The sequence below is a fragment of the Dermacentor andersoni genome, chromosome 1, assembly GCF_023375885.2.
Source record: "Dermacentor andersoni chromosome 1, qqDerAnde1_hic_scaffold, whole genome shotgun sequence".
NCBI lineage: Eukaryota > Metazoa > Arthropoda > Arachnida > Ixodida > Ixodidae > Dermacentor > Dermacentor andersoni.
The window spans coordinates 348707180-348728321 of record NC_092814.1 but is presented as its reverse complement, the minus strand read 5'-3'; the positions used below and the strand labels follow the sequence as shown (position 1 = coordinate 348728321).

The 21142-nt window shown below is 47.3% G+C and overlaps 3 non-coding genes across 3 annotated transcripts; all 3 read right to left on the bottom strand.

The window, feature by feature from the left end:
• Positions 1–8293: 8293 nt before the first annotated feature.
• On the bottom strand, positions 8294–8375 carry TRNAS-CGA (transfer RNA serine (anticodon CGA)). The gene has a single exon. It is a non-coding gene; the product is annotated as a tRNA-Ser (tRNA).
• Positions 8376–8631: 256 nt separating this feature from the next.
• TRNAS-CGA (transfer RNA serine (anticodon CGA)) lies at positions 8632–8713 on the bottom strand. Its single transcript has one exon. It is a non-coding gene; the product is annotated as a tRNA-Ser (tRNA).
• A 245-nt stretch (positions 8714–8958) lies between these two features.
• Positions 8959–9040, bottom strand: TRNAS-AGA (transfer RNA serine (anticodon AGA)). Its single transcript has one exon. It is a non-coding gene; the product is annotated as a tRNA-Ser (tRNA).
• Between the last annotated feature and the right edge of the window lie 12102 nt (positions 9041–21142).

Below are 21142 nucleotides of genomic sequence, written 5' to 3'. Positions count from 1 at the left end.
CTTCGCAAATTTTTCTAGCAATGTTGTTAAATTCTTTTCTCTGGCCTTTTGTTCATATCGCAGTACGCTACTTCTTTCGATTGCCTTCAGTTTAATGCTTTGATTCAGCAACTCCCATTCCTCACCAAATTTCGTAGAACTGTCTGTTCCAAAAGAATTCAGAGCAGCCACTACATTTTCGTTAAAAGTTTCATCCAGTAACAGCTCTGCATTCAATTTCCACAGTTCCCAGACGAACTTCTTTCGTTCTTTCTTCCTGCCCACCGTGCATTTTACCAGGCAGTGGTCAGAATATGATATGGCCGTAACTGTGTAGCACTGGCATTTTTCAACTAAATCATATGAAAGATATATACGGTCTAAGCGTGCGTGACTTGTGCCCTGAATGTGAGTGTAGCTTACGTCTCCGTGACCGCGAAAACATTCTGCGATATCTTCTAATTCGAATTCGTGTGTAATCTGCGCCAGGATATCACTACTTTTGTCACAAACCACGCGACGCGTAGACCTATCCTCAGCTTTCAATACGCAGTTGAAGTCGCCTACACAGGCTATCATTTTTTGCACATGTAAATGATGCTTTAATCTCAAAAAGAAATTTGCCCTCTCTTGCACAGTATTAGGCGCATAAATGCAAAACACGCGCCCCTGTTGTAGCGCCATTGGACATTACAATAGCTGAAGTCACAAAAGACAAGTCGACCAGAACTACAGGAGAAGTAACCATCTATAACAAGACCAGGGAGCTTCCTCACGAACAGCACACACCCTGCCGAAGTCCCTAAGGCGTGGCTCACTACCGTATAGTAGTTATACGTGAACCTTTGCACCATGCTCCCGGTCTCCTCCTCGCCGTCTACCTTGGTTTCTTGCACGGATGAAACGTCGAGGTCATGGTCCACTAGTAGTCTGTATACCTGACTGTTTCTTTTTGGCGGCCAGACCTTGAACGTTTAGCGTGCCGAGGCTAAGCGACGGGTTGGTAGCCATTATTGGTGAAAACCGGAGGGGAGAAGGCCCGGAGCATGGTGCTCGCCTTAACGTCTAGCTGACCGCTAGACGCCTCCGTGGCCATCCGGTGGCCGTCGCCCGGGTTCCTCTTTGGTCGGCTTCGGGGTAAGCCTACGGTCAGTCTCCAGGTCCGGCTTAGGCTTGAGGGTGGAGCGCCTTCCAGGTAGCGTCTTAGCGGGTGGTGCCTCGGAGTCACCGCCGGCCTTTCCGTCGACTTTCTCCTCGTGCTGCAGGGATCTCTTGACCGGTGCCGAGACGGATTCGACGCGGGCGCTAGCAGGGGTCGCGTTGTCGTCCGCCTCTGCCTGCGTTGCATCCGTAGCTGGCTGGTGGCTCTCATTTTCTTGCGGGGCCGTCTTCACGCTCTCGACTGTAGCTGCTGGTTCTTTGAGGGGAGGGATATTCCTTCCTCCTTCGGCTTGCTTGGTCGTCGCGCCGGTTTCTGCCGCCACTTTGCCGTTTCCAGCTCCCGTGGCCGCTTCCTCCGCCTCGGTCACGTCCATTACATGGTCTAACGTCGACGGCTCGCTCTCCGCCGAACCCGCGGCTACTGCGTATGAACGCACACAGTCCGCGTCGTTGTGTCCAAAAAGCCTGCTCCGCGAGCAACGGGGAACCTTGCATTCACGACGAACGTGGCCAGAGCCCCGGCAGCGCAGGCACTGCATGGAACGTCCTGGGGCTACCACCAGCGCAAGCTCGCCGGCGACGCGGATCTGGTGGGGCAGGTCGTCGACTTTCATTCCAGCCTTCAGCTGCAGCAGCACTGCTCGGGTCGTCGAGCCCTTGTCGGAAACGCCATCCACTCGCCTGCGCTCCCGGGTCACTTCCGTCACTTTGCCGAAGGAGGCCAGCGCGGTCTTGACGTCTTCGTCGTCCATCCCATGCAGAAGCCAGTGGATACGAAGCTTCACCTGTTGTTCCTTGGGGTCGATGACCAGGCAGCGACGCCCCTTCACCTGCAGCTCCTTCAGGGCCGCCAGCTTTTCGGCAGCCTCGGCTGTCTTCATCGTCACCGCCCATACATGGTTGATTTGGTATGCTCCAAGGGCGACGACGCCAGAGAGCATACCAACAGCTTGAAGCGCGTCCCGGAAATCTTCCACACGGAACGGGCGAACACGAGCGTCGCCGTGCAAAAAAACTGTGTTTAAAACGATGCGTCCTGTAGGTAGTCGAGGCAAAATAATCTGCAAATCCTTATCTTCCTCCGTCGAAAGCCTGTTGCCGCGGCTAACAGCCGCATACGCCGCTCCATTGGAGCTCATGATCCCGCGATCCGTTTAGCTCGGGAGCCGGAAGCAGAATGACTCGGCCACGACTGCGGGGAGCCCCCAATGGATTTCGAGTCCATCGCCTTCACCACTCGGCCACTTTTTTTTTTTATTGTCTGTTAGCGATACAATACGAAAAAACATGGACTGACTCAATTCACAATTTTGAATTCAAAGGAAAACCACATTCACAATGAAATGAGGCGTTAAAAACACCGGCTGTATCACACATTATACAGCTTCGTTAAAGGTATTTTGTTGTCGCGAGGTGGTCAAAGATCCATAGCCATTCTGGGGGCTCGCATAAAGACCTATATGCGTCACGTACATATACAATATTTTCAACAAAATACTCTTTTGCTGATCGTGCAACTTGGTCTGCATTTCTGACCGCCATTCGTTTCCTCCAGAGACTGTGCATGCACAACAACATTATTAGGTCATACGGCAGCATCTCTGCTCAACAGGCAGAAACCTCATCCCGAAAGGCGTTAATGGCAAATCTTTTTTGAGAGTTCTCTGTAGGATGTCCCATAAGAATATGGAATCCCAGCAATTCAAGAAAATATGTTCTATTGTCTCTGGCTTTTTACAAATGATGCAGTTGACGCTCCCAGGCACAAATATACCTTTTTCCTGGAGCCAAGGTTTGACAGGTAGTGTGCCGCAGTATAACATAAAGAAGAAAGTTTTTGTAGAAGCCTTCACAGGGAAACCTTTTACACGTTTCAGCACATTCCGCTCTTGTCCTAAATGATATGCTGAACGATAAATCGGTGTAGGGCACATGACATAAATAAGGTCCTTGTAAAGCTTCTTTCTGGAAACATCTGACAGATAATCTACTGAAAAATGCGCTCTCAGAAAACGGACACTATCCACAACTTCACGCATAAATCCTTTCACAGCTACATTACGAAGCGTGTGTGACGTAACAATAAAATCAGGCAATGCATCACACAATTGCAGTTGAATAACCGTGCGCAAGAACGCGTCACTTTGGTCGCGAAAAAACACAAATCTCGACACGACCTGTTTCAAGAACAAATGAGATAAACCTACACCTCCATTTCCCACCGCATGAAATAAGTTTACACGACTCATCCTTTCCCAACCAGAAGCCCACGAAAAAACAGCAAATATTCTGTGCAATTTCTGCACACAAATCCTTGACATACACAACACTTGTAACATATAAAACACTTTCGCTACCAAAAACAAGTTACACACCGTCGCACGGGTGAAAATAGACATACTTCGTCCGCCCCACTTTGATGTCTGCGCTTTCATTTTTTCAGTTGGCTCTGCCCACTGGCTCGTTGCATCTTTATAATATTTAAGCGGAACACCAAGGTAGCTGGATGGCACAGTTGTGAACTTTATGCTTTCATAGCATTCTGGCTTATCTTCCCATTCTCCGTGCCAGAAACCTAAACACTTCTGCCAGTTTATGGCACTGCCAGTAAAGCTACAAAATTCTTTGGCATCTTTTACTGCTTCTTTAATGCTTGTTTTGTCTCCACAAAAATTGCAATGTCATCTGCGTAAGACAAGATTTTAATTTCATGCGTGAAGAAACGGAAACCTCGTATATTCTGGTTGTTCTGCACTTTAAGACAAAAAGGTTCCAAGAACATTGCAAATAATAATGCTGAAATCGGATCTCCCTGTTTTACACCAGTTACAACTGATATTCGATCACTTAATGTCTTATTAATTATTAGATTGGTAGTACAATCAGTGTAAGCCATTTTTACCCCATCTAGGACCACCTTGCCAACGTTAGTATATTCCAGTAATCTAAAGATCGCCTCGTGCGCTACCCTATCAAAGGCTTTCTCAAAGTCCAGCTGTACCATCGCCACGTGCCCGCATACCATATCACAGCACTCCAGTACACTTCGAGCTGTATGAACATTCGTGAAAATTGTCCTCCCCTTTATGCCGCATGTTTGGTGTTTACCAACTATCAATGTTATTACACTTTGCAGTCTTTTAGCTAGCACTTTCATGAATATCCTGTAATCAACATTTGCAAGACTTATTGGCCGATATGCTTCCACTGAAAGTAATTTCGAGGGGTCATCTGTTTTAGGTATTAGTACAGTATGGCTTGTTTTAAAAGATGGAGGCATTCCACGGCTGTCATACGCTTCATTAATAACATGGTAGAGTATTTCAGCCAATTCCTGTTTAAAAGCTTTGTAGAATGACGCGCCAAGGCCATCAGGCCCAGGCGACTTTCCTACACTTAACTCTTTTATTGCTGTTTCGATTTCATTAACACTAATGGGAGCTTCCAGTGTATTTTTCGCATCGTCGTCCAACCTCGGCATTAGTGGCATAAATTCTGTAAAGAAGCCTTCGTGTACAGGTGTCTTACACCCCAGCAAACCCGTGTATATTTCAACAAATGCTTTCTGAATCACATTTTGATCAGTCGTGACTTCATCACGATAGCAAATTCTTTTGATTTCGTTCTTTGCGCCGTAGCATTTTTCGTCTCCCAGTGCACGCTTGGTTGGGGTTTCCCCGAGCCAGAGCCGTTCAGCCCGCGCTCTTATCACGGCCCCTCTATATTTTTCAGCTTCCATGGCTTCCATCTTTCTTTTAACTTCTTTAATCTCTTTTGAGAACAGCCCAGGTATTGTGGTTTCAGCATTTAAAAGATAGTCCAGAGTATTTCGCAGTTCTTTTTCTTCCTGTTTAGATTTGTGCCGCAGTGCGCATGCTCTATCAATTGTAGTAATTTTAACATCAATTTTAAATTGTTCCCACAACGCACCAATCCTGTCAGACTTATCAGAGTTAACAGCTTCAATTCTTTCTGTCACTGCCCGCATAAAAGTTTCATCATGTAGCAACTTTTCGTTAAGCTTCCAAAGATTCCAATTGAACTGTGAAGTTTTTCGTTTCGTGCCTATTTCAAACATGACCAGGCTATGGTCGCTGAAGCTTACATGCTTTACCATGTATTTGAAGCATAATGGCATAAGGCTTGCTGAAATGTTTGCGCGATCTAACCTGGCATGACTCGCACCTCGGAAATGCGTATACTGCACACAATTACCACGGAGTACATCCCCCACATGAAACATATATTTTTCTTGTGTAATTGTGTTCAATAGATCAGCGCTCAAATCTCTAATAGGTACATTTTTGACTGTGTCCTCAGGCAAGCATACACAGTTAAAATCACCAAGAAGCACAACTTTCCTTTCACAAGACAAAAACGGTTCAACATACTCGAAGAAAACCTTGCGCTCCCTCCCTCTATTCGGGGCGTAGATGCACAAAAGACGCCACTCAGCTTCATTAAAAGAAAAATCACACAGGACTAGCCGACCATTTTCACTGGTGAGGACTGCTTCCTCTAATATTCCGATACTATTGCGCAAAAAAAGGGCACATCCTCCGGACTTGCCAGCAGCATGACACACACAAACGTTATATCTTGCTTTAAAGGTCTCGACCATCTGGTCTGTTGCTTCCTGACTCTCGATTTTTGTCTCCTGAATAGCCAAAATATCTATGTCATTATCGAGCATTAGGCGACTAACTTGCACTTGCCGTCGTCTTGCTGTCAATCCCCGTACATTCAACGTTGCAATACGAAGTGCAGAAAGATTTGGGTCCATTGTCTTATTTTTTTTTTTCACAATACCTAATACGCTACGCAAATACAGGCGAGGACGACTTACATCACCGGTCAGTGTGCACAGCAGGCGGATTCGTCCACACGGGTAATTAGCCCGGCTTCTACCTTGAAGACACTCAACTCAACCAAAGTCTCAACATGATTGTCCTCATACATACAGTTGAACAAGAAGGCAAAAAAGTACCCCCGCTAACGCGGAGGCACTCGCGGCCCTTGCAACCGGTCTGGTGGGACCGTCGGCTTGGGCTTGAAGCTGCTCCTACGAGTGGTCGTTTACTTCAGCGGCGGTAGTCCCACAGCGCTCGCTGGGTCGGAGCAATCCTCGTCGCTAGCCACCTTCTCATGAGGTCTCTTAGTAACGGCTGTTGCAGGTTGACTTCCTTTTTCACTTTTCGGGAGTGCCCCGTTCTCCGAGTCATTCTGCGAAGCCGATGCGCCACCTCCGAGATTTGTTTCCATCTCGGGAGTACTTTCGGGTGTGCTTGGGTGGGCCGGTTGTCGTTTTTCGTCCTGCGTTCTTACCTCTTTGTCCTTTTCAGAAGACGCTACAGGCGGGTTCTCTTGCCTGCTCGCCTGATGCCCACTTCCCACAGAAGCTTCTTCGGCGTCGGCCTGGTCCATAAGGTGCTCTTGCACAATGTCGCTTCCACCTGCTCCGGTTACATTGGCATAGCTGCGTACACACTGGCTCTCCTCGTGGCCATAGCGACGGCAGGCACCGCAGCGCGGTACCCGGCGCTCGCGCCGTAGGTGACCGGTGCCGTGGCACCGGAGGCAGAGCGGCGCTCTACCAGATACGAATACAAGTGCGTTGTCTTCCCCTATGCGCAACTGGTGCGGCAGGTCTTCGACTGCAAACCGGACTTCAGGCGCAAGGACACCAAACGTGTGTGCGAGCCCTTCTCGTAACAGCCTGAGACATGCCACTTCTCTTTGGAAATTTCAATAACTTTGCCAAAAGGTGCCAAAGCCGTTCGAACTTCGTCGTCGGGCGTGGTGTGCAGGAGCCAGTGAAGCTTCATCCGCACATCTTGTTTGCACGGGTCAATAACAACGCACCGGTGCTCCTTGACTTTTTTTTTTCTTTATTGCCGACTTCGACGTACTCAATCAAGGTTTACAAAGATTAAACGTGTGGACCGCACTTTGGCCAACACGGTACTAAAATCTTTTTAACAGAACTAATTCATCAAATAAGGAGATCCATTGTGGTGGATCAGGCTGCGCTTTGAAAGCATCTCTTACACACACAACCCTCTCAATGAAGTTTTCCCGAGCCGGTCGAACAACAATGTCTCCGTTTTGAAATTGCAATCTAGTTTTCCACATAGCGTGGAGGCTCAGGATCATAATAAGGTCATACGGGACATCCTCGTCGTTATCAATCGGTAAGAAGCGTATTCCATATGGGTCCAGGGGTAACTGTTTTTTCAATGTTCTCTGCAGAACATCCCAGTGAAAGATGGCGTCCCAGCAATCTAAGAATGCATGTTCTATTGTTTCCGGTTTTTTACATAATAAGCAGTCGGTGCTCCAGGGGATGAAATACCTTTCTCATGAAGCCAGGTCTCAACGGGAAGTGTGTTTGTGTGCAATTTGAAGAAAAAAGATTTAGCTGACGGCCGTATTGGCATTTTTTTCACTCTCTTTAGAGCGTCTTTTCCTGGGCCTCCACGTTGCGGAAAACGGTACAAAGGTGGAGGGAACATCGTGGCCACGAGATCTCTGCATAGGTTTTTTTTTTGGTAACGGTGGACAGGTGCTGCTGTGAAAAACGTATTTTCAACATCTTATATGAACATACCACTTCACGTAGGTAACCAGTCACTGCTCCTGGCATATTGTGAACAGTCGAAACAATGAATCCTGGAAGTTGTCTACACAGCCGTACCTGTATCACTGTCCGGAGAAAAGGATCGTTTTGATCCCGTAAAAACACAAAGCGTGAGACGACTTGTCGCAGAAAGAAATGAGCTAAACAAAGCCCACCTTTCTTGACCGGGAGGAACAAGTTCGTTCGACTCATCCTCTCCCAGGTGGAGGCCCAAATGAAAATAGCGAAAACACGGTGAACTTTTTGTACGCTTACCCTCGCAGCACACAACACATTCATAACGTACCATATCTTAGAAACTAAAAAAAGGTTGCAAACAGTGGCTCTAGAAAACATTGACAATTGTTTTCCTCTCCACCCGTCAGCCTTTTCCTTTGCTTTCGACACTTGATCTAGCCAGTACGATTCAGGTTCACGGTAATTTTCGAAACCACTCGGCCACGACTGCACATATACACTGCGGCGCCACATTGATACGCGTTGACGAAGGGCTGGCAGAAACAAAAGTAACCGCTACGCAGCCGACAGGATTCGAACCTGTGCGGGGAGCCCCCAATGGATTTCGAGTCCATCGCCTTAACCACTCGGCCACGACTGCGCATACGCACTGCGGCACTACTGCGGCACTACTGTGCCACATTGATGCGCGTTCACGAACGGCTGGCAGAAACAAAAGTAACCGCTACGCAGCCGACAGGATTCGAACATGTGCAGGGAGCCCCCAATGGATTTCGAGTCCATCGCCTTAACCACTCGGCCACGACTGCGCATACGCACTGCGGCACTACTGCGGCACTACTGTGCCACATTGATGCGCGTTCACGAACGGCTGGCAGAAACAAAAGTAACCGCTACGCAGCCGACAGGATTCGAACCTGTGCGGGGAGCCCCCAATGGATTTCGAGTCCATCGCCTTAACCACTCGGCCACGACTGCGCATACGCACTGCGGCACTACTGCGGCACTACTGTGCCACATTGATGCGCGTTCACGAACGGCTGGCAGAAACAAAAGTAACCGACAGGATTCGAACATGTGCGGGGAGCCCCCAATGGATTTCGAGTCCATCGCCTTAACCACTCGGCCACGACTGCGCATACGCACTGCGGCACTACTGCGGCACTACTGTGCCACATTGATACGCGTTCACGAAGGGCTGGCAGAAACAAAAGTAACCGCTACGCAGCCGACAGGATTCGAACCTGTGCGGGGAGACCCCAATGCATTTCTTGTTCATCGCCTTAACCACTAGGCGACGACTGCTTTTTGTTTCTGTATTGCCAGTTCTCGACATTTTCACATACTCTTACATCTTATCAACAACACAAGCACAAACAAACAAAATAAATAAAATATGCCACGCTTCATGTAGAAAAAGAAACACGCTGTTATACAGCGGCGAGCATGACTTGGCTGACTTTGTCTATTAAAATTCGTTTAGGAATGCGAATGCTTCAATCCTCGGTAGGCACTCAGGTACAACAACTTGCCCCTTTTGTACTTCAATAAACCGGGACATGTGTTCACGGAAATGCAGGTGCGCAGGCCGCGCGTCTGGGTCACAATAGAAGCCTTCCATTCGGACTCGCCATAGACAGTAGCGGCCTGTCAGCATGATGAGGTCAATGGGACCCCATCCTCATTATTTAACGACAGAAATCTGAAGCCGTGCGGATCTAAGGGTAAATCTTTCTTTACGGTTTTTTGGAGGAGATCCCAAAAGAACACCCCCTCCCAACAATGTAGGAAAACATGGTCAACTGTTTGTGTTTTTTTGCAAATCAGATAGTAGGAACCCCAAGACACATGTAAAACCCGCGTTCTTCCAAAACGTTCTCACTGAGAGTGCCAGTGGGAAGCTTTAAGAAAAACAATTTCGCTCCTGGCTGCAGGTGCATTCTTTTTACGCGTTTTAAAACGTTATTACCTTGACCTCTACTGTGTATGGTTCTGTACATCGGCACGGGGAAAATAATATCACACAGGTCACTGTGCAATTTCTTTCTTTTTACACTTAACAGATAATCATTCGAAAACCGTACTGAGAAAAAACGGACACTCGCCACTATCTCTTAAAAAAAAAACGGATACAGTACCAGGCGTTATTTCACTGCTGATAACACTGTGATAACGCACAACAGTCTCACTTGACACACCGTTCGTAAGAACGGGTCTTTGACGTCACGAAAAGGTGTCGCACGAAAAGCTGTCGCACGAAAAGGTGTGCCAAACCCAGGCCCCATCTTTCACTCGCCGAAAAAGGTTCGTGCGGCTACAGCGTTCCCAGCTGGACGCCCAAGTAAATACAGCAAACACTCGATGCAACTTTTGCACATACACTCGCGAACAATGCAACACTTGCATAATATACCATAGCGCCCTCCATTACTGTCACGTCACTTGTCGTCGCTGTGGGCACTGGGTTTCCGGCTTCCTTAGCAGCGGCGTCGGTTTCGACCACAGCCATGACTTGTTCTGCTGCATCTTCACTCGCTACTTGGCTTGTGGTAGCGTAGCTCTTGACCCAGTCGGCGTCGACGTGTCGAAACGTCTGCGATGGGTGCAGCGTGGGACCTTAAACTCCGGCTGGACGTTCCCAGTGCCTTGGCAGCAAAGACACTGCATCGGCCAATCAGACACCACCACCAAGGGCAACTCTCTGGAAACGCAGATCTGATCAGGAATGTCTTCCAATTTGAGGCCGCTTTTTAGCTTGAGAAGAACGCGCCTCTTGGTCGAACATTTGTTTGCAATGCCCTGGACGCGCTACTTCCCCCGGTTCACCTCAGCCATTTTGCCGAAGGCCGCCAACGCAGTCCGAACGCCTTCTTCAGCCACGCCATGCAGCAGCTAGTGAAGCCCACCATCTGCTTCTGAGGGTCGATGAAGACACATTGCTGCCCCTTCACCTGAGGTTCATTCGAGGCCAGAAAGCGTTTTGTTTCAGCTACATCGCTGAGTGTCACCACCCAGACATGACTGACTTGGCATGCACCAAGGCACACAATATCCGGCAGCATGCTCGTGGGCGTAAGCGCATCCCGAAAGTCCTCGACCTTGTACGGCCTCGCTCGTACATCACCGTGGACTTGAATTTGCCTACGCCGAGCCGTCGGCCCTCTCACATTTACAATGGTACCACTGACAGGTTAGGAGTCATGCTGAACTAAAGCATGAGGTAGGCCCGGAGCTATTACGGTGTTTTTCACAGTCCGCCCTTTTGGCAGTTAAGGCAAAATATCTAGTATAGTCTGTTTCTTCAACGCTGCTGAACCTGTTTCCGTGACAAAAAGCGACCGCTGCGGCCATCCCACTTGAGGCCATGATTTCACGATCCGAGCGGCACGGCTGCCGGTAGAATGGGGACTGGGGCCTTATAAAGTAACTATTCCAATATGTTTTTATTCCAATCTCCTGACGTCAAATTTGCGTAACCCCACGACGCAAGCATCGGGCGGTCACCCGCAGTGTTGTCTGAACAGACCAATCAAACGCTCTCATATAAGGAGGTCACATTTGTTTGCTTGAAAAACGAAGAATATTGCCTACACTGAGCGGCTTGTCTTATCTAATTGGCTCGCAAGAGGCGAGAAGCACGCTCAACTGGAGAGGGATTCTAAAGGGCCGAGCCACTGCACTGAAAATCGATAACCGGACGAAGAGGGTGGTGCCGGCGTCTGTGATTGGTCCGCTTTCCCTTACTTAGCTTGCGGTGGCTTGTCGACAATCACCGCGGCATGCAACGGAAGCTTAAGGATGACGCTAAAACGGATCCTCAGCAAAGAAGAGCTGGCAGTACGAGGTCGTAAACGTGCCGAAAGTTCTTGAAAACGTTACACGGCCACGCAAAAAGTTTTATTACGCGCAAATAAACTCATGCTCTCCGGCAGGGTCGAGTAGCCAGTGCCTGAGCGATCGGCAGCAGGCATTTTTTATTCCTTTCGGAACGGGGCAGTTGCGGCTATTCAAAATAGAATTCGCTTTTCTTCGGCATATTAATGCGTCTTTATCGCGTGCACGTCACTTTGACGCGGTGAGCCTTTGCGGTTTTGTAACGTCGCGTAAGAGGCAGGTGACGTGGGCGCAGTACGAAAACTTTTGGCTAATGGCCGAGGGCTAATGGCGAAGAGGCGTCGAATCAGGAATAACTATTTTTCTTTTGTTCGGTCAAATCATGCATAATTCATGTGTACACGTTATATCAGATGGGGAGCTATCGCAGCTTTAGTGACGTCACGTGACAGGCAGGTGAAATGGGGGTGGTCCAAAAAAGTTTGACCAATGGCGGAGGGCTGATTGCAGAATTGGAATAGAAAAGTTTGGAATAGTTTTACGTTATAGCGCCCCTACTGACGTAAAATTGGCGTAACCGCCGATCCAAACATCGGGCGGTTACCTGCAGCGTTGCCTGAACAGCCCAGGCAAACGCTCTCCTCGTTTATAGGAGGACACTTTTGTTTGCTTTCAAAACGAATAACGTTGCCACACTGAGTGGTTTTTCTTATTTAATTGGCTGACAAGAGGCGAGGAGCACGCTGAAGTGGAGAGGGTGTTGATGGGGCCGAGCCAGCGCAGTTAAAATAGATAACTGAATGAAGAGGCGGATGCCGGCGTCTGCGATTGGTCCGCTTCCCCTTACTTAGCTTGCGGTGGCTTGTCTAAAATCGCGGCGGTGTGCAACGGAGAGTTAAAAATGCCGCTAAAACGCATCCTCAGCAAAGAAGAATTGGCAGAGCCATGTCGTATAGGTGCCTAAAGGGCTCGATAACACTATACTGCCACGCAAAAAGTTCTATTATCCGCAAATAAATCCATGCTCTCCGGCAGGTGCGACTAGTCAGTGCCTGAGCAGAGCGATCGCTGGCAGCCATCTTCTATTCATTTCGGAATGGGGCTGTTTCCGGCTATTCAGAAAAAAAATCCAGTTTTGTTCGGCATATCACAGCACCTTTAACGCGTAAATGTCACTTTGACGCACTGAGTTTTCTTGGTTTTGCGACGTCGAGTGACAGACAGGCCTGAAGCCTTTTGACCAATAGCAGAGGGTTACTGGCGTAAAGGCGTCGAATCGGAAATAATTATTTTGCTTTCGTTCGGTCGAATAATGCATAATCAGTGTGTACACGTCAAGTCAGGTTGGGAACTATCGCGGTTTTCGTGACGTCGCATTACAAACAGGCGATGGGGGGTGGTCCAAAAAAGTTTTTGACCAATCGCGGAGGGCTGATTGCAGAATTGGAATAGGAAAATTTGGAATATCTTTACGTTATAGCGCCCCTGTACTTTTTTTCCTTTATTGCATGCTTTGACAAAAATACACCAAATAAAACGTGAGTACCAGTCGTACGTGACTGGCGTCACCATATTAAAACCTTCTCGAATTCACCAGGTCATCCGAAACAGCCTACCATTCAAGAGGCTCGATTCCGCATTATCAAGTTCTCTGACATTCGCAATACTTGAAATGAAATTTTCCCGTGCGACGCAGACATTTAGAACAGCATGGCGCACCGCCATTCTTGTCTTCCATAAGCTGTGGAGGCTCTGAAGCATCAGCATATCGTACGGTGTTTCAGGTTTTTCGGTGGGCAAGAAACGTATACATATAGGTGTGATTGAAATATATTTTTAAGCATTCATTGTAATATCTCCCAATGTAATAGTAAAAGCTCGTTAATTCGAAATCACTTAATTCGAACCGCCGGTTAATTCGAACTGATGCCCGGGTCCCTGCAAAGCCCTATGTATATCAATGGGCCGGAACGCCCGATAATTCGAACGTACCGGTACTCACGTCGGTTAATTCGAACTAGGAGCCGGCAGCCGACATTGCTTCTCGTAAATAGAAGTCGCCTCGTAACGAGTACAATGCATTGAATTTTTTTTTAATATGCACAGCGACGAGAATAAATAAGCCAGCGCGCATTTTTGCACGCACGAGGCGAGCCGCCAATTTCCTTGCTGGAGCCTCCGGCGTTGTTGTTGTTGCGACTGAGGGAAGGATGAAAAGGAAAGTGCACGGGCCTGCCGATTGGCTCAGGCCGAGCCATCACCGCTGCCGCGTGCAGATAGAGGAGAGTTCAAAGATAAGAGGAAAGAAAGAAAAGAAAAGACGCGCGTCGCAACAACCGCGTACGCCGCAGCGGACGCTGGCAGAAAAAACAGATAAGCGGCCGAAGCCGCGCTCGCTCATCGCTCGCTGCACGCCACTCTCTGGCGCATGCCGTAGCAGGTTTTCTCTGACGCGCGGGCGCCGCCGCCGCCGATGCTCCGGAGCAAGCCGTTTCAGGTTTTCGTTGCGCTGCGGCGGCTGCGATCGGTGGAATGCATTTTGCATGAGCTTGCTCGTTTGTGTGGTATCTCGCCGCTGACGTCTCGTCGACTGTGCCGATCATGGCGAGCCGTGGAAAGTACTCGGCAAAGGATTTAAAGACTAAAGTTGAAATATTGCAGGCGGTTGAACGTGGTCTCTTAACGGGGCCTTTAACTGACGCCGAGATTATCGAGGCTGCGTCCAGTCAGCAGCACGACTCACGCGCGGCGAGCACGCCTGACAGCGACGACGAGTCCGACAAAGAGGACGATCCGTTGCCTCCTCCGAGCGCATGTGAAGCAGCATCGGGACTCGATCTGGCTGCGCGCTATTTCTCCACCGATGAGAATTCGGATGCTGCGCTGGAGATGTTGGGCAAGTTGCAGACAATGCTTCTCGAGTCGCGGCGAAGAAAGCGCAAGCAAATGCAAATCACCGATTATTTTTCATGTTGATATGCTTCGATCATTATTCTTTTGTTAATAAACATGTTTTTGAAGCATAAATAGTGTCATATTTCATCATTAAGCCTGACGCTCACGTGGGTACATTTATCATTAGTTCCAGGCGCATAAATTGATTGGATATCTTTATTTCCTTTGGTGTTTGGACTCGCATGATTTTAATACCCGCAATCGCCGACCTCGAAGAGTAGTAGTGCGTATTCCTCGATGACAATCCCAGATATGGCTATTTTGGCTTCGGCCCTAGCAGCCAAATGCAATGGCCATCTTTTTTTTTTTTTTTGCCGCCCGCTCGTTAATTCAAACTCCGCTTAATTCGAACAATTTTTCAGTCCCCCACGAGTTCGAATTAACGAGCTTTTACTGTATTGCATCCAGCAGTCAATGAAAGCATGATCAATGGTCTCCGGTTTTCAGCAGGGCGAACAGTTAACGGTCCATGGGACGTGAATTTCTTTCTGTTCTAATCCTGTTTTTTTTTTCCTCGCAGTGTAGTGGTATGTAAACCAAAAGGAAGTTTCACTCTCTTCAAAACGACATTTCCAGGGTCTCCACCGTTTACATTGCGGTGCAAAGGTATTGGTAGCATTACAACTATTAAATTCTGATAGAGTTTCTTATTTGTAATCGTACATAAATTATCCAAAGAAAACCTCGCATGCAATATACTAAATGTATGGCCACTTCCAGCATATGCCCGGTCACGTTTTGTCAGCTGTACCTGAAAGCTGAATTGAATTGAATTGAATGCTGTTGTTTTACGTGCCAAAACCACGATTTGATTATGAGGCACGTACCTGAAACCTCCGCTCTTCGTAAACTCCGTGCAAATTCCTCTCTTTGTGTTCAAATATATGTAAAACACAGAAATGTTTTATGAAGCAATCGCTTCAGCAATTTGGATGAAATTTTTTACGTTTTGGAGAGAAAAGTACACTTTAGAAAAGCCAAGAAACAAGATTTCAATTTATGAAATCACTTTATCTGAAATTGTAAAGCACCAAAAAGTATTTTAAAAATCGCGAAGTTCACAACTCCGTGCTTACGCACCAAAAAGCAAATATCACACTTCTGTAAATTACATGTTTTTGAGCCCTTGAAACGGACGAATGTGATATACGAATTTACAGCGTAGGCGAAATTGTTATAAAGTTTCCTAGGGTTCTTAAAAAGTCCTACTCACAAGCTAGTAGTATGCTACTTCAGAGAGGTGTGTAACATATCAACTTTCTCCGCTTTAGATGTATCTTTAGGTAGAGTGGACAAAATTCGGATATCATTTCGTATTGCGGAGTTACAAAGTTGTAAATCTGATGCCAGTGCTTTTTGAAAATTCAGCAATCTTAAAAAACTAAAAGAAGTCCCAGTTTCGCCCGAAAGTGGAAGCATCGATAGCGATAGCAAATTAGTATACGCATAGTGCGCGCCGATGGACGCGCCACCGGTGGCGGGTTTGCACAGAGCACACGGGAGAGGAGTGAGTGAGTCAGTGAGTGAAAAACTTTATCAGCTCTAGATTCGCTGGTCTTCTGCGGTCTTCAGATGGAATCGTCCATCTTTTAGCACAACGGTCGGTTGCCCTTAGTCCAGGGCTCCGCTGGATGCTGCTGCCAGTTGTGCTCGCCGAATCAGACCTTCTTGGTCGACCTGGAGAGGAGCCAGCCGCGCGCCGTAGTTTGTTGTGGCGTTGATTGTGCTTCTCTGTCTTATTCACGTTTGCAGAGCAAAATAGGCAACGCCCTTCGCATGTGTGTGTGGGGGGGGGGGAGGGGGGGGCGAGGCTTCAAGGAATGTCGAAGAAGAATTGTTGCAGGATGTGGGGCTCAAATACCGGCGAAAACGTGCTGGCGATACGGGTCCAATCACTTCCCGCAAAGCCTCATCAGCGGCAGCAACGGTAGCAATGGATCTCCGCCATCCGGCGGGAAATTTCTTGTCTCATCCTTTCCTTTGTCGCGTCGGTGCTGTTTTTTTTCAACTTGATCATAATTATACGCGTAAACGCCGAAGTTCGTCTGCAGTGGAGCATGCGGTTCAAAGGCATTTCACTAAAGTTCGGAATGCCGTTTTGCCGCTTATATTGTTTTCCGCTTCTTTACCGCGTTGCACTATCTAGGCAGCATGACTGCACGAGCGCATTGTGTTGTATGTTAAAGCTACTGAAGTTTGCAAGAACTGAAATTGTTGGTTTTATGTGGCCCGGTAAATCTTCGCCTAAGCTGTCGCGCACTTCATGTTTTGAGATCTATTTTATGCGTGGCTTCGCACACGCTTAACTGTTGCTAGTTGCTTCATGCATAACTCTTGTTGATTCTTTCGAGCTGCGAGGTTTTCACCCTGCCTCGTTTGTAAAGGCTATAAATCACGCTGTGTCTTATAGGAATGATACCAAGCAAGTGATTCTTTAACAGCTTTATTCATTTCTCCCGAGGGCATCTTACATATTGTGGTTTCTTGGGAAATATATTTAGAAAATAGGTAGTTTAGGGCGAGAATTGCTAATAGTTGCTGCGCATGGTATTTTTGTTCCATTTTTCGCTGAAAAGTTCGCGTCCCGCTTGGGAAGTTATCACACCTCGATGCTGTCTGAGCAGAATTAACATGTCGAGTGATTTGTTTGTTTTACGACGTAGTCGCTTCTTGCATGTTAATTTTGTACTCAACTGAATTATTTCTTATTATGTTTACGCCGCAGAAGACTAAACCCGGCCTTGCCACCAGCGCTCATCTACTTTGACTGGTGCTGCTCTGCCTTTAAATACATCATGTATCACCTATCTCTAGTAACAATAAAAAAAAGTACTGAAAAGTTACTCAGACTTTAGCCTTGTACCTTTCCAAGCAGCTCCCTTGGGGAATTTAAAATTGCAAGAACTGCAGCGGGAACGGGAGTTCATCGGCGGTACAGCACTAACACATGCTTTTATTAACCCGTGCGTTTGGTGACTTCGTTTACTATTGTACGCGTTTCCATCATTGAATTTGCAATTACTCTTCTTGAGGCGATTTTGACTGCACTTATTCGGCGATGTCGCATGTATTCATCGGCAGAAAAAATCACTCCGGCATATGCATACATCGCACCGTGCGGATTTGTTTGATATAAGTCTGCACTAACGATGGGTGCTTATTATTGAGGCACAGAAGCAGCATTACGGCAAGGCTAGAATTAAAAAGAACGATCGAGACTACGCATTACTCAACAAAATTTATCGGCTAGTCAACATGAGCTCGACTTCATGTCACTGGAGTTCATGGCATTTGTCTGCGAGACCCACCTGGCACCTATGTGGGCCATGTTGTCCTAAACACTGGTAACATCGTGTTCATACACGCTCCAACACAGGCCAGCGTCTTTCCTACAGCTGTCACCGCAGAAGAATCAGTCTGGCACCCGAACAAAGGAGAAATTGCAGCAGCGAACTTCAGCCATCCTTGCTGCAAAGGGTTGTCGTCTGCTACTGCTCCAGCGCGTATTGTTGGAAGCGCCCGCTAGGTGGCTATCAGTGGCGCCACTATAGGCGGTGCACGAGGCGTATAGAGCTATTCGAAGTAAGGATAGCAGATTTATCGACTGCATAAACGTGTAAACATTCGCTCGCTAGCAAAATTAACAAGCACGGAGTCACGCGCGCCCAGGCAAACATCAACACATCACACTCGATGACCTCGGAAATTCACTATCAGAACGCCGGAGGGAAGAAGCGCGGCAGTAGCAGCGAGCGACTTGACCTTCGTGCTACGTCTCGCTTCAACGCAAACTAAGCGTCGAAAGCACAGCGCATTACGAACCTACCAGCACTCGGCACACTTCGTACACATCGTAGATCGCTTTGAAGATGAGGCCGCCCGCCCGCCCGCGCGCCGCGCCGTACGCAGCAGCCGCTGGAGTACCACCCTACCCCCCCCCCCCCAACAGTCTCTGCCCTCTCCTCGCTGCCTCGCGCGCGACCGAAGACAGCGCGCTTCCTCCCCGCTTTCCTCTTCTGCGCGCGCGGGATTGAGCCGCGTTGGTCGGCTGATCCTCGCAAGCTTTTACTCGCACATACAGCATACGGCGCACGGCGACGGTGTTACCGCACTTGGACTTTATAGGGAACATCACGCCGATGCCGAGGGCAGCAATGCACCTGGAGTGTCCATATAGTTGCAGTCACAATAAGAAAAAAATGACATAGATTGAAAATCTACTTGTTCCTATTACTAGACTTTATCGCTTTTTTTGCAAATAAACCTCATGAAAATCGGCGCATTGGTTGCCGAGAAAAACGATTTCTCCATTTTCTTGCATTTTTATAGGAGCTGTTTTCTCTTAAGAAGCAAGGGATGCATGTTGTTCGAGCTTAGTCTTATGGCATCCTTTCTCTTTAGAATCGTTTTATAAAATGCAAAAAGGTACCTGCTAAGTTAAATACAAATTAATGTCATGTGCATTACTTTATTCCAGGTTGTGTTCGTTTTGACGGGAGATTGCGGAGATCCCAGTCACCCGGGCCTCGTGGCGTTTCAACGAATAGCAGCAGCCAGTTCTGGTCATGTGTTTCGCTTGCGTGAGACCGATGTGAAAGAAGTAAGTTCACTTTTACGTGTTCTGCGTTGTACATTTATTTATCATCATCATCATCAACAGCAGCAGCAGCAGCTGGTTTTATGTCCACTGCTCGACGAAGGCCTCTCTTACCTATCTTCACTATGTGTGTGTGTTGCGCCAGTTGTCACCATGCAATGTCCACAATCTTCATAATTTCATAACACCAGCTAGTTCGCTGCCATCCTCGATGGTACTCGCCTACTTTTTGTTTTGCCACCCATCTGACAGCGCTAATAAACCTGCATTTTTTATGTGTTTGTGAGAGAGAGAAATAAACAGAGGAGTTGTCCCCGTTTGCCGACGACGGCTACCCCTTTTTCATTGGCGAATTTTATAGGAACTAAATAAAAGAGGAATGCATTCTCGGATTAGCTGATACCAAAATAAAGAGATATGCAACAGCACTAAGAGTAAAAGCCTCTATCGAAAATTTCTAGTTCTAAAGAAATCCGCAAACGTTTGGAGTACGCAAGTTTTAGATGCAAGAATGAGACACAACGACGATGCAGTCGACTCAGTGTTCGTCGCAAATGGCAGCGTCTTCCAAGAAACGTTAAAACAATTTCATTGCTTTGCGATGCAGCACTTTACAAGGCCATAAGCCGAATACTTTGGCAAGTGAATAATTTAGGTGTCTTAAAGTTCCAAAGTATATTTAACATAAACAAGTTATGCAATTACAAAGTATGGCAAATCGGTTCTGCGGACTCCCTCAACTGGAGGAAGTATCTGCACTTGCGGGATTCCGCATAACGGATTTGCCAGTTTTTGTGTCCCAGTGTCTCGAGCTGCCGATTAATCCGCCCTCGCTCTGCTATCGGCTAGCCTCCTGGTTAGCTCAGATGGTAGGGCGACCGCCTCGGAAAGGCGTTGTTTCCAGGTTCGAGTCCTGGACCAGGACGAGTTTTTACTTAACTGCGAAGCGTTCCTTCTGAGACGCTTCTATAGCAGCCGCTGTATAATACTGCGCGATCACAAAAGAAAAGTGGGTGAAATAAGTAAAGCAAGAAAATACAGTAGCCTAGAAAATTTTATGCACAAGTTATAAATTTTCTCACAATTCTCTTTGTCCATTATTAAAAACATCCGCAGGTGAAAAGAAATAGTGAGGATGTGTGCATGCATAAGCAGTAGCACTGTGCTCTATCAACAAGCGATTGCATTAATTTAAAAAAGGAGAGATGTATGCAATGCTGTCAGAGTGGTTGGGTTTCTATCAAGCATATTCCAAACTGAGGTGCCTGTAAACTGCAGTGTAAAGCGAGCGTAATCATTATTTTCATAAGGAAACACAATTTGTTTATTTATTTATTTATTTATTTTACCCTCAGGGTTTGCACATTACAGAGAGGAGGGGCATATTACAGACCAAAATTGAAACAAAAAGCAGTTGATACAATAACAATAAGGAGCAGGAACAATCTACAAATAAACACAAAACATAAGCAGTTGCAACTAAGAAAAACCAGAGTAATTTCAAGATCTAAAAATAAAGGAACAAACAGGCTAAACAGAAGAACAAATTGAGTACAAATAATTACGCAATGTTAATCTCGATGGTAAAACAACAGTGCGATGCATTCCCAACAGTGCGAAGTGAGGGGATGAAGCGAGAATGTTGTCAAGGCGAGTTTTTCGTTAACTATTTGATGGATGAGGGAGGCGATGTCGCATGTCGTCAAATCGTAAATGTCGAGGATGTTCAGGGTTTTGAGTAAACCTGCACTCTTAATATGCGTATTGCATGTGAACCAAGTAAACTGAGTTCTCGTTCGAGGCGCTGCCTATGTGTAATGTGCCTGGGAAAGTCGACGTGTAGGTGGTACACATCCTCGTCGCCGTGGTCGCATGAGCATGTTGGGAAGCACACACGCCCACGTCGACACAAAAGAAGAGCTCTCTATGAGCAGTTCCAAGGCGAAGACGATATAAGACGGTGTCGATGGCTTGTTGTATGCCCTGCGCGTCCTGCCCATCTCTATTCATTTCTCTTAATC